The sequence below is a fragment of the Rattus norvegicus genome, chromosome 5, assembly GCF_021556685.1.
Source record: "Rattus norvegicus strain SHRSP/BbbUtx chromosome 5, alternate assembly SHRSP_T2T, whole genome shotgun sequence".
NCBI classification, from domain to species: Eukaryota; Metazoa; Chordata; class Mammalia; order Rodentia; family Muridae; genus Rattus; species Rattus norvegicus.
The window spans coordinates 32572151-32585830 of NC_141538.1; positions in this window are offsets into that span (position 1 = coordinate 32572151).

Consider the following 13680-nt stretch of genomic DNA (forward strand, 5'->3'; position numbering starts at 1 on the left):
GGAAGAAAAGCTACATAATTTTCTCACAAATAAGAGCACATTGGATTTAGGGCAACTCAAGATTTTAGGAAAGCAAAGCAAATTGTTTTTGTGTTTGTTTTCTCTTTTAAGACAGATGTATCACATTTATAGAATATTGAATTACTCCTCATTACTATATTAAAATGTGTGAGGATTGAGAGATAAAGAGGAAAGGTTTATTTTCATTTTGAATCAAAAAGTTATAGAAATAAATCAAGCTACTTCACCATTTTTAATCTCTGGAAGAGGGATAATTCATAGCAGGAACTTGTGATAAAGGAACCCTGTTAGATCAAAAGCCAAGAAGAAGCACACAAAAGAGATGGAAGGAATATATGGAGAGATATAGAGAAGGAATTGAGGAGAGAAATAAAGGATAGGCTGGAGGCCCAGAGTCCCTTTTAAGGATGCAATATTTGGAAAAGAATCATACAATATATTTTGGTCACATACTGCTTTCCCTTCCTCCAACTCCTCCCAGATATTTCCGACATTCCTACTCACACAACACCATGCCATTTCTTTCTGTCTCTTTAGAAAAGAAACAAAGCTCATAAAAACACAATCAGAAATGACCACATACAGGTAAAAGACCAGTAAGATAAAAAAAATTGCCAAAACAATGCAATACAAGGCAAAAAGTCTACACCTTGTTCATTTTGTATTGGCCATCTACTCGTGAGAAAAGGGCCTATCCTTGACTGTGTTTAATGTCTCCAGTGAGATTCTCTCTATTGCAGAAAACTAATTTCTCTTTTGAAACTGGAATTGACTCAGCCTTTGAAAGCCATGCCAATAGCTTCTCCCAACCAAATCTTAAAGGATCTTTGATCTCTCAATATTACCACTCTGGAATCCAGACCTTTAACACTTAATTGCTTGTGGGATTATTTAAACTATATCAAATAGTTCAGTTAAAAAAGTAAGAAACACAACTGTGTATCCAATTCATTGCTCTTTCATTAAAAGTTGTGGGCAATATTTTAGTCTTACATTTCCATAAATGTATGTAATGTGTGGTGTTCATAACTATTTTTGGAGAATGTAAATCTTTTGCCCAAGTCAATTGGCTATTAGTTTGCCCGGTAACATTCCTAAATACTAGCCTTTTTCCCCCTTGTTCTTTCAGTGAGGCAACTAAGAGATTCACTGTACTGCAATGAGTAAGTGTGCAAAATTGAAAAACACACCTAAAATCTTATGTAGATATTCTGATGCTGGTAACTAATTAGCTCAAATAGTTATTTACTAAGCTGCAATGGCTTTCTGTACTTTTGATGTTACTTATGACATAAACATGAATTCAATGCTTTAAGTTATGTGGTAGTTGAACGAGACTCCCGAATTCATATATATGGATGCTTAGTCACCACTTAGTGGAACTATTTGGAAAGAATCAGGATTAGGAGGCATAACCTTGTTAGAGGAAGTATGTCACTGAGAGTCGGCTTTGTGGTTTCAAAAGCCCAAGCCTGACCCAGTTTTTGTGGATCAGGATATAAAGCTATCAGCTACTACCCCAGGGCCATGCCTGTTTTGCTTCCTGACATGATGATCATGGACTTACCATCTAATACTGTAAGAAAAGACCCAATTAAATGCTTCGTTTTTTATAAGAGTTGCCTTGGTCGTGGTGTCTCTTCATAGCAATAGAGCAGTAAATAAGAAGTCATCTAAAATGCTAAGATGAGTTAGATAGGCGTACACTACACCACACTCATTAGGGAAGAGTGATTGGTTTTGATCTGACTTGTTTTGCTAGTTTATGATGTAGTAGTTTCCAATTAATAAGCACAGGAAAACACATTTTGAAAATAGTTATAAAGAGTGGGAATGTAAGTTATTCTTAGCCATCACCTTGAAATAACTAATGCAGACATTCTGACATAGTTTCTTTCAGTATTTTCAATTCATATTTACAAATTCAAAACAGTAATGTGGGACATTTTAATCTTCATTAACATTTACTACATCCACTATGATTGTATAGACAATTTGCTATGACCTAATTCAAATGTTCAAATATATATTTTAATCAGTCCATAATTCCCAGAGTGTTTTCAGATCCTAATGCATATTACCTGCTTTTCCAGAGAAACTTAAGAAATTTAAATCCTCTGGGAGCTACAAAAATGCTTCCCTCACAATATTTTCATCAACAATGGATTAGTTACTTTATAATTCTTGCTAGCTTGATGTGTAGAAAATGGAATTTAAGTATTGGCTAATTTTTTTCAATAATTACCCTGTTCAAATATTTTAATGCCCACTAAGACATGTTTGTTCCTTTTCTTTACTTACCTGACTAGAATATAAGCATAATTCTTACCTTTATCTTTTGAAGATACTAAGTCCTAATCATTGTTTCATTTTTTTAAGTCTCACTTCTGCTTAAAGTAAATTCAACAGATATTTTAAAACTATATTAGTAAAGGGCCTGGGCAGATGACTCCAGCTAAGAGCACTGGCTGTTTCTCCAGAGGGCTTAGGTTCGATTCCCAGTACCTACATGGTGGATTACAACCATCTCTAACTCCAGTTCCAAGGGATCAGATGTCCCTTTCTGGTACCTATTAGCATCAGGTATGCAAGTGGTAAACATTATGGAGGCAAAAGACTCATGTACAGAAAAAAAAGTAAGTAAAAGTAAAAAAAAATTATCAACCTTTGTTATTTTCACTTTTCCCATTGATTCTGTATACTTTGAGTTGATTATATTTATTCTTTTAATGATATTTTGTTTGATTTTTAAGACGATTAAAGCATAGCACAAAATATTTACTTTATCGTTGTCATTTCATTTATTTGCTTGTCAAATGACCACATATGAGTCTTTCTTTATGTTTTGACATTTTCACATTGACTGGTACATTTAAAGATAATTTTATTGAGAGATTTCATATAAAAATATACAAGGAATTGTTTTGCTAATGGCTATTGCTTTGGCTAGTTTTTTAATATATAAATATGACACAGGCTAGAGTCATTTTAGAAAACAGAATGTCAGTTGAGAACATGTCCCCACCAGATTAGCCCATGAACAAGTCTGTAGTGCATTTTCCTGATTGATGATTGATGTGGACAGGTCTAGCCCACTGTAAGTGGGGGTAATCTGCAGGTGGTTCCCCATGCTATAAAAAAAGCCAACTGAATAAACCTTGAGGTACAAGGCAGTAAACATCACTCCTTCATGCCCTTTGAATCAGCTCCTTGAGTCATGCTCTGACTTCAGGGGATCTCTGGGGAGCTCTTGATGCCACTTCAATAATGGCAAAAATTTGACACTGGGCTAGGACAAGGAAGTAGGCTCAAGATCTTGATCATCTTGATTAAGTCTCTGAATACTATGGGACCTTTGTTTATGCTTTATTTGTTCCTTGACTACTTTGTTTATGCCTTGTTTACTCTCTGACTACATTGTTTATGCCTTAAAATTGGCCATATTCTTTTCATGTACATAGAAAGATATAAAAGCAGACTGGAAAAAAATTAAACCCACTTTAGCACTTTCTGAGTTTTCTAGTGTTGTCTACTTGTCTTTTTTTGTTGTTGTTTTGTTTTTTTTTTTTTTTTTTTGTTAAATCCTTGCTCCCTCCCTTGAGACCCTGTTGACTGAGCTAGCTTGGCCAGGTGGAACCCTCAACGTTGCGGTTCCAGCACAAGGAGTTCAGTGAAGGGCACCATAGGAAAAGGAAGTGCACACAAAGGAAAATAAAGAAAATTTGGGCCAGCAGTAAGTAAACCCTATAAAAATGGGAAAGGGTAATGGTAGAATGCTGTTCGTACATATGCTTAGGGATATGCTAAAATCTAGAGGAGCAAAGATAAGTCAAAAAGACATCCTGCTCTAAAAAATAAGTTACATAAAAGGGGAGGAGTTGTATACTCCTATAGCACAACATTTTATTTTGAATTTTTTGACCTTGGATGCTAAGGAACACTCTGCTGATGAGTGTCTATGGTACCCAACAACTGGGCAGACTTATGCCTAGGTGAAATGGAAAGATCCACTTACTGGCATATGGCAGGGTCCTGATTAGGTATTAATATGGGGAAGAGGGCATGTTTGTGGTTTTGTTGCAGGATGCTGAAGAAGTGTGGTGGCTATCAGAGTGATTGGTGAGACATGCTGGTGCTGGGACAAAGAATTATGTTAACCGTGAACTTGTTGAGTGGTATGAAAATGGTGACAGGGAAGCTGTATTGGGTTTATATACCCAATCCACCACTGATACATCAAGCAGTGTGGTCCAGACCAGAGATTCTTGTGGCCAGCAAAATTCAACTCCTTAGATATCCCTGGACAAGGGAGACAACATATCATAAGACCATGATGTTCAATGCATTTGGTGAAGGGACTGCTATTTGCTTTGTGATGAATAGTATGAATGATGGGTGAATTTCTATGTTTATTCTATTTCTATGTTTAGAAAAGTATTTCACAAACTGTAACTGAAACCATAGAGTTGGGCATGCCTAAATATTATGAGGGAATCCTCATAAAATTTGACCTTGTGGATCTGAACCCATAGAGAATGTGGAACTGGCATTTAACAAAATTATTAGATAAAAAGAATGTTATAATCAACACCCAATGTAGTTTACAGTTTCCAATAACACACAAATTTTTTATTGGGCTGGGAATCTATCAAACATTGGACAAAAGGAGATGTCCATAGGTCTTTGGATTCAGGTCATTTTCAATGGCATATTTGGAAGTTTGCTGCAGCTCAGTATGAAGTTATTTTAGCAATAAATAAACCTGGGTCAGAATCTGGATTTCAAACAAATGTTAGTGAATTTGGTAATCTTTTATTAATTGGTCATGTTAAAACTACTTTTGCTTCTTCTACAGTATTTAATGTAAGTTTTATTGATTATATATTTTCTAATTGTGTTAGTGTATTGATATCTCACATATCTGTTATGATGGTGTCAACCAATTTTGGTTTTATTGCCTGTAAGTATAACAAGACCTTGGTATTCTGAAAAAAAGTCACAAATATTGGAAGAAGTGAGTCAGGCTTTAAGCAGAAGCAAGATTTGATTTGATTATTGCCAGTATAGAAGTTATGATTACATTAATAGCTACTGCCACTGCTTCTGCAATTGCTTTCATGCAAGAAGTTAAGACAGCCACTTTTGTTAATCATTTAGCAAAAAATGTTACTGATATTTCTTAGCACTCAAGAAGATTTATATAAGTGTTTGGAACAATTAATTGATGCTCTTCCTGATATTATTGAAATTATTGGAGAGGAAGTTCTGAGTTTAAGAGTAAGAAGCCATCTTGAGTGTCATGTTAAATACCAATGGATTTGTGTCACTGTTAAAATTTACAATGATAGTCACTATAATTGGGAGAAAATTTCAAGATATTTGCAGGGTATTTCGCATAATTCTAACACCTCTCTGGATAGTTTAACCTTGTATACTAAGATTATGAATTTAAAGAATGCTGTTCCACTGAAGATTTTTGCGTTCCATTCATCTGTGTTTTCATATTTTAATGAGAAAGCAGATCCAGAATGATACCCAGCAGCTTGCTAAGAATTTCTATTTTTTGCATGACGATGGTTATTTATTTATTTATTTATTTATTTATTTATTTATTTATTTATTTAATGGATATTTTATTTATTTACATGTCTAATATTATCCCCTTTCCTAGTTTCGCCACTGGAAACTCCCTATCTCATCCTCCCTACCCCTGCTTCTATGAGGGTGCTCACCTACCCACTCACTCCCACCTTCTTGCCCTGGTATTCCCCTACACTGGAGCATCACACATTCACAGGACCAAGGGAATCGCTTTCTACTGCTCTCCTACAAGACCATTCTCTGCTACATATATGACCGGAGCCATGGGTCGCTCCATGTGTACTTTTTAGTTGGTGATTTAGGCCCTGGGAGCTATAGTAGAAGTGGGGTGGGGGGCCTCTGGTTGGTTGATATTGTTGTTCTTCCTATGTGGTTGCAAACCCTTTCAGCTTCTTCAGCCCTTTTTCTAATTCCTCCATTAGGAAACCCTGCTCAGTCCAGTGATTGGCTGCAAGCATTCTCTTCTATATTTGTCAGGCTCTGGCAGAGCCTCTCAGAAGACAATTGTATCAGGCTCCTGTCAGCAAGCACTTCTTGGCATCTACAATAGTTTCTCGGTTTGGTGTATGTACATGGGATGGATCCTCAGGTGGGGCAGTCTCTGGATGGCCTTTCCTTAAGTCTGTTCCACACTTTGTCTCTGTATTTTTCTCCTGTGAGTGTTTTGATCCCCCATCTAAGAAGGACTGAAGTATCCACATTTTGTCTTCCTTCTTCTCGATCTTCATTCCACTGAGTTTTGATGCTATGGGTATTATTGATAAGAATGTCTTAAGGTTAGTATTTTTATCTTGGTCAAGCTTCAAGCATATATACTTTGACCATGTTGGTCCTTCCTGTCCTAGGAATACTTTTATATGTTGATAAAACTTGCCTTTAACAACATCAACATGTTGGTGGCCAAAATACATGGCTTGAAACTTAAAATGGATTCCCAGACAGAGCCACTACTTTAACACACTGGCAGTCAGTAATGGGTAAGAATCTGTACAGAGCATTATCAGCCTAAGACAGAAATGAATTACCTTGGATAATGCATTTTCAGTGATGGGTAATTAAGGAATCCTTGTCAGAACAACCTAAGAAAGATGCAGTCTTGTTTATGAAGTAAAAAGGTGGAGATGTGGCGACCTCTTGGTACTGCTTCAAGGATATTGGCAAGTATTTGACATTGGGCTAGGACAAGGAGGTAAGCTCAAGATATTGATCATCTTGATAAGTCCCTGAATACCATGGGACCTTTGTTTATGCCTTATTTGTTCCTTGACTATATTGTTTATTCCTTGTTTGTTCCTTGACCACTCTATTTATGCCTTAGAACTAACTGGCCATATTCTTTGCATGTACTTAGAATGATATAAAAGCAGAATAGAAAAAACTAAACCCAATTTAGCATTTTTGGGATCCTACTCTAGTGTGGTCTAATTGTCTTTTCTTTCTTTCATTCTTTGCTCCTTCCCCTGAGACCCTGTCAAGTGACTAAGATAACTGTAAGGATGTAAGGAGGCAAGGATTTCGCCTTAGCTGTAAGGTGAAATAAACCTTTTTTGCCCCACGTTACTTATGGTCATTTTGGCATCCATGTCACCAGTACCTAGTAGACATATGTTATGAGACTGATTGTTACTGTAGTTTGCTAGACTTAGCTTCATCACACTGATGATTGCTTTTCTCTCAGTACATACTACCTTCTAGCACTATGAAAGTTAGCCATAGGGATGAAGCTTTCAGGTCAACACCAGCTTGATTTTCCATGTCTTATGACTCTAGGATGTGGTGTCTTCAGAAATAAAGTCTTACTATCAAGTGTTCCAGGATAATCAAGAGCAATAGAAATAGCCTGTAATATTTGAAGGTCTTTATATGAAACCTGTTAAACCACAATTCCCAGATGTAGCCCACTTCTGGCACCTACCAGTGAGGCTCACCTTCTCACTTAATTTATCTACTGTCTACCGTGATTCTATTATGTGTGAGGCACACACACACTACTAACCGTAAATGAATACAGTGAGGAAGGAGCGCAAAGGGCCTAGTAATTAGAGTGTTTATGGAATTATGTGAGAGAGGCAGACTTTAACAAGTAATTGAGAAATTGCATTCAAGATGGCAAACAGAAAGAAGAAGTAAAGGTGTTACACAAAACTTTGACAGACAGGGTTGGGGATTTAGCTCAGTTGTACAGCGTTTGCCTAGCAAGCACAAGGCCCTGGGTTCGGTCCCCAGCTCCAAAAAAAAAAAAAAAAAAAAAAAAAAAAAAAAAAAAAAAAAAAAACTTTGACAGAATTCCAGCCTTAACTCTGGATGTTTAGTAAAAAAAAAAAGAATTTGCGGAAATACTGACAAAGTACATAATCTATCATTTGTTTATATTGAAAACTGATTTTCCCCAAAGCTTATTAATCAACCTATCTGCTCACATATTTATTTTCTTTTTAGATCATTTAAGATTTAAACAAATTTTAAGTATATAACACATTATTACTAGCTGTAATTGCCATAAAATCCATTAGCTGTCTAGGACTATAGAACAACTAAATATATGTATTCTTTACCTACTTTTCACATCTCTGCAGACCCTCAGCCTTTAAAACTAGCATTCCACTCTTTCTATAAATTCAATATTTCAAGATTTCACATTTGAGATTGTACAGTGTTTGTGTCTAGTTTAAGTAACTTAGCCTAGTTTTCCCTTGTAAGTCTATGTTGTCACAAATGGGAGGGCCTCCTCTTGTATTAATACAATATTCCAGGCTAGGACTCAAAACCAAAAAGGAAAAGACTGAACAATATTTCACTGTGAACACATACCACATTTTCTTTAGCCATTTATTGAGGATCATTTGAATGTTTTACATGTCTTTTCTACTGTGGTTGATAATAATAATAATAATAATAATATTTTGTATATATATTGCATTTATATTTTGTGATATATATATGTATATATATATATATGCCATGAATTCGTAAGGGAGCAAGGGCAATAGAGTTTTGGGTGAGGAAAGGAAAGGGATACATGGTATTATTATTATATTATATTATTATATTAATAATAATAATAATAATTATTATTATTATTTTAAATTTGAGTCAAAGAAAAAGACTATTAAAAATGATTTTCATATGTTTAAAAATGCTGCAATGCCAGGCTTTATTGGCAATTCATCTATAACAGATCTTTTCTTTACCCAACTTTGTTTAAGCTTAGGAATCCACCTCACTTCTTGCTAAAAATTCAGACTTCCTCCCTAAAAATTTGTAATGATTATGTCTGGACTATGGGATGATGTTTCCTGTGCCAGACAAGGCGGGTAAATTGTTATTTGGTTGCCATTACACTGTAGTAAAGCCAATTAACTAAATAGCCTTGCAAGTATCTAAAAATAGCAGATGAATGCTACTGGTTTTGCATATTAATTTAAGATTGGATAAATATCCATTTTGAATGAAGCTGTATTTCACATTTCCAATTAAAAGTCAATTATTTTTATAACTAAGGTCATCATTGTCTACTCCTGACCTCCCAAATCCATAATATACATATAAATTATTTGTTTGTTTTGGATGTGTGTAAAAATATAGAATGAAGTTGACCATTGAATGAGAATTGGGATGGCTTTGCAAGAGGATTAACTGAGTATCTGGGTATATGTATGTGCGTAGATGAGAACTTTGTGACTGAATAAGATGATATTTTAAATTTAAATGAACTGGTTTTATATGGATTTCTAAGGTGCTGTGAAAGAATTAACACTGTAGCCTTGACTGTATCCAGAGTAAAGATTCATTAATTACCTCCTTCAATCAGATGTGTATGTCAACAGGATCAGATGGTACTGACAAGTATACTTCCCAAGCCTGCAGATACCCAAATGACAGTAGTTACCTGCAGTTTTCCCTTTAAGTCCGATATCTTCATGTAGCTGTTTTTTTTTTTTTCTTAGTTACCAGTGTGTGTGCATTGCAATTTAACAATGTGGCTATAGGAGTTTATTTCAACCCCAGAAAAAAATTCTACAGCCATTTTGGCGTCTTTAAGCTTAACTCTCCATGCACTGTGGTGAGTATGTCAATAGGAACTGAATGTGGATAGACATATGCCTTAGAGAAATTATGTGTCCTTCACATGTTACTGTAATTTAGTGGGAGACTTTTTGATGAGCAAAGTATTAATTTAGATATTTGGAAATAAATATGTTAATATGAAATTGGTCTTAATAGACAAAAACTGAAGCAATGAAATGAATGTTTTATACATACAGCTCAACAGTGAAGATATGCTAAGTACTAGGCCAGGATGTTGTTTTTCTATGATTGAGATTGTAGGACTGAGTATTTTAGGACTATTAAAAAAGATACAGAGCTCATCTGGTTTACTATATTCAAAGTTAAATAAAAGTTGTTTATAATTTTGGAGCCAAATAAATAAAACATCAAGTGGTCTAACCAATATGGATTATAGTTCATGAACTCTTGTAAAAAGAAAAATAAGTTGACAACAGAATAGAGCCATGGGTCATATACTTATATCTCTTTCTTTCTTAGAGTTTTTCATATAATGTCAAACATAAGTTGCATAGCAAGTTTAATATAATTATAACATAAATATCTCCCCTCGTTTTCACTTAAATTGTTAGGTTTTGAGATTATACTGTAATCATACTATGTATCCCTTCCCTTTCCTCCCCCAAAACTCTATTGCCCTTGCTTCCTTACAAATTCATGGCATATATATATATATATATATATATATATATATATATATATATATATATATCCAATTGGTGGGCTCTCCCTTGGAAAAGACTATTTTCCCAACTCTTAGCATTCCTTAGCTGCTTGTGGTTCTGTGTGTACAGTTGAGGCACCCTGAACTTTATCTCATCTACACCAGCATGTTTGTTGTTACCTTGTTAAGGCCTTGTTTAGATAGCCCTGTTGAAATGTCATGGATGTAGCTTTCTGACATTTCTAGAACACAGTCTCACTGTCTGCTCCTATGACTCCCATAATCTTTCTGCTTCATCTTTTACAATGATCTATGAGCCTTACATCAGGAGTTGTGTTGTAGGTATAACATTTGGAACTGGGCTCTACAACTCTCCATTTTGATTGGTTGCAATTTTCTGTAAGGTTCTCTTTCTGTTCCAAAGATATATTTCCTCGATGAGGAATGAGGAGTACACTTAATCTGTAGCTATAAAGACACATGTATAGAATGTAGATAAGGGTTATAGTGGTTTATTAAAGTGATTTTTACAGATTCTCCTCCAAGATCCATGATTTAACTAACCCTGAGTAGTTGGATAGGTTTCAAGAACTAGGCATGGTATTTCTCTTTTTGAGCAGGTCTTAAATCCAAGTAGATAGTTTTTGGTTACAGCCAAGGTATATGTATTACTACTGCACCCTTAAGATTATTCTGCCATGCTTGTCATTGTTGTGATTATAGCACAGGTGTCATAGCTGGGTAGGACTGTTGGTTGCTTCCCTCATTTGGAAGCTCATGTGATATCTTCTGGTATTATAAAAGCTAGTCCTTAGGGAATATGACTTCAGGTCAATCCAGATCGTAGGCCTTTGGGTCTTTTGTTTGAAGTGCCTGGTATCTTCAGCAATAGAACCTTCCATCTTCAAGAGACAGCCCAAGACCATAGTGGTAGTCTGCATGTTTTGGGCAGTCTGCTGGAAAACCCTGATCAACAGATCAAAAGAGGATTTCTAATGCCTGGTGATGGGGTTTTGTTAGATGGTCTACTTTCAGCTTTTTATGGAGGAGGGATCATTGTCACCCCAAGTGGGAACAATTCATTTAAACTATGTATGTATATTTACATATAGGCTTATATATAATTTAAATATTTTTAGGTAACTAGTTTGATTCTTAACAACTTCTTTTCAGTCATCCTTACTGTCATTTGCCCTCTTCTCTCCTCCTTCTGTATTTTTCTCTTTCACTCTTCCTGACTGAGCCTTTCTCCCACTTGTCCAGTTTCCCCTTCAGGTCTCATGTACCCCGTTGCCTCTTTTGTTAAGTCACAGAGTTCTGGGTAGAGCAAGAAGAACAGGTGAGTGGAGTTCAAACAGTTAGTGTTTGAGGTGATATTTTTACTTTTCATGTTGCGTTAATTATCCAAAGCAGTTTTTCCTGAAATTGCTTGGAGTGAAAACTTTGTTTCTCTATTTGTTGTCATTTTCAACCTGGGAATTTCTTTCTTTCTTTTTTTTTTTTTTTTTTTTTTTGGAATTGATCATAGAAGCCTTAAGAAGACTGTGGCAGGACAAATTTTGGGTCATTGTGGGTGAGTCCCACTCCTTCCACTGGAAGTCCCACCTGGCTACATGAGGTGCCCACATCAGCCTTTATATCCTCTTGCAGGGAGTCTCAGCTGGGGTGTCCTGCATAGCCTCTAGGAGCCTCCTTGATCCAAGGTTTCTGGCTTGTCCCAGAGATGCTTCCCATACTGATTTCCCTTCTCTCTCCAACTCTCTTGTCAACCTTTTCCCCATACCTGATCCCCATCTCAGATCCCCTCCCCACCCTATCTCCATTCCAGTTCCCTTCCTCCATCCACCTCTGATGTCTATTTTGTTTCCCATTCTGAGTAAGAGTCAAGTGTCCTCCCTTGGGCCCTCCTTCTTTGTGTTTGTGAATTGTAGCATGGTTATTCTGTTCTTTATGGCTAATACCCATTATAAGTGAATACATGATGTTTAGGGATAAAGATAGGACAGAGATAGAAGGGATGGCTACTCTGTGACTGGCCCTACTTAGGACCCACCCCTTGGGAGAGTACCAAACCAAACTATTAAGGATACTCTGCTATGCTTGCAGTCAAATTCCTGGTATAACTCTCCTCTGAGAGGCTTCATGTAGCATCTGAGGGAAACAAACGCAGAGACCCATGGCCAAACATCATGTAGAGCTTGGGGAGTCTTGGGGAAGAGCAGGAGATAGGATTCAGTGAACTGGATGGGATGGGTCAATGACACCACAAGAACACCTACAGAGCCAACTAACCTGGGACCATTGAGGCTTACAGAGACTGAACCACCAACCAAAAAGCATACGCGGGCTGGACCTAGGTTCTCTACACATATGCAGCAGATGTGCACCATGGATTTGGGGGTCAGAGGTAGGCTATGAAAGAAAAGAGAAAATGTGGAAAGAGGAAAAGATGCCACGAGGTAGATGAATCATAAAAACATGGCCCTGAAGGCTGCCCAGTTGAAGTAAGAGTGGCCCAGGCATATCATAGTAAGTTGTATCTTAGGGATTTTGGTTGGGAATAGACAAAATGGCCATAGAGGGCTGATATCTGCCCAGCTCTATGCTATTTAAGGCTTATTATTATAAATATAAAAGTTGTGTGTCTTTTATCTGGGAACTGAATGATCGAAGGCAGAAACACCTGATTGATGAGTAAATATTCTGTGCATGGCTTATTTCATTTATTATAAAGTTTTCCTGATCTATCTGCCTTGTCGTAAATGCTACAATGGTCTCCTGCAAGCATCTAAGTACTTTAGTATATGTACATATAAGTGTATTACATTTTCTGGTTTAATTTCGTCAATGATGGACTTTTAACTCAATTCCTTATTAACTACTGTGACTAATGCTATAACAAGCAAAGGGGTTGCAAATAATTCTTCAACGCATTGATTTCAAGTCCTTGGGATAGTGAGGCATGAGACTACTAGACTATTTTATGATTCTATTTTTGTTTGTTGAAGAGTCCTTATAAAGTTTTCCATAATGGCTGCACTATATTTCCCCAGCCTCATACTAAGGATTTCACTACTCTACACCTCACTAACATTGTTCTTTTTATTTTTTTTCATAATTTTCACTGACTGCGTTCATTGTACATGGTACTGTTATATATTTCATATTATATATTTTGTATTTACATACATTTTAATCCAAGTATAGGATATACATTGAGTTGATTTCCCTACTTCTTTTCACCCTCCTATTCTTTTCCTTTTCACTCCTGAATCCTTTGTTTCCCTCAACAGTTTCACTTTTAGTTTCATGTCATATATATACAC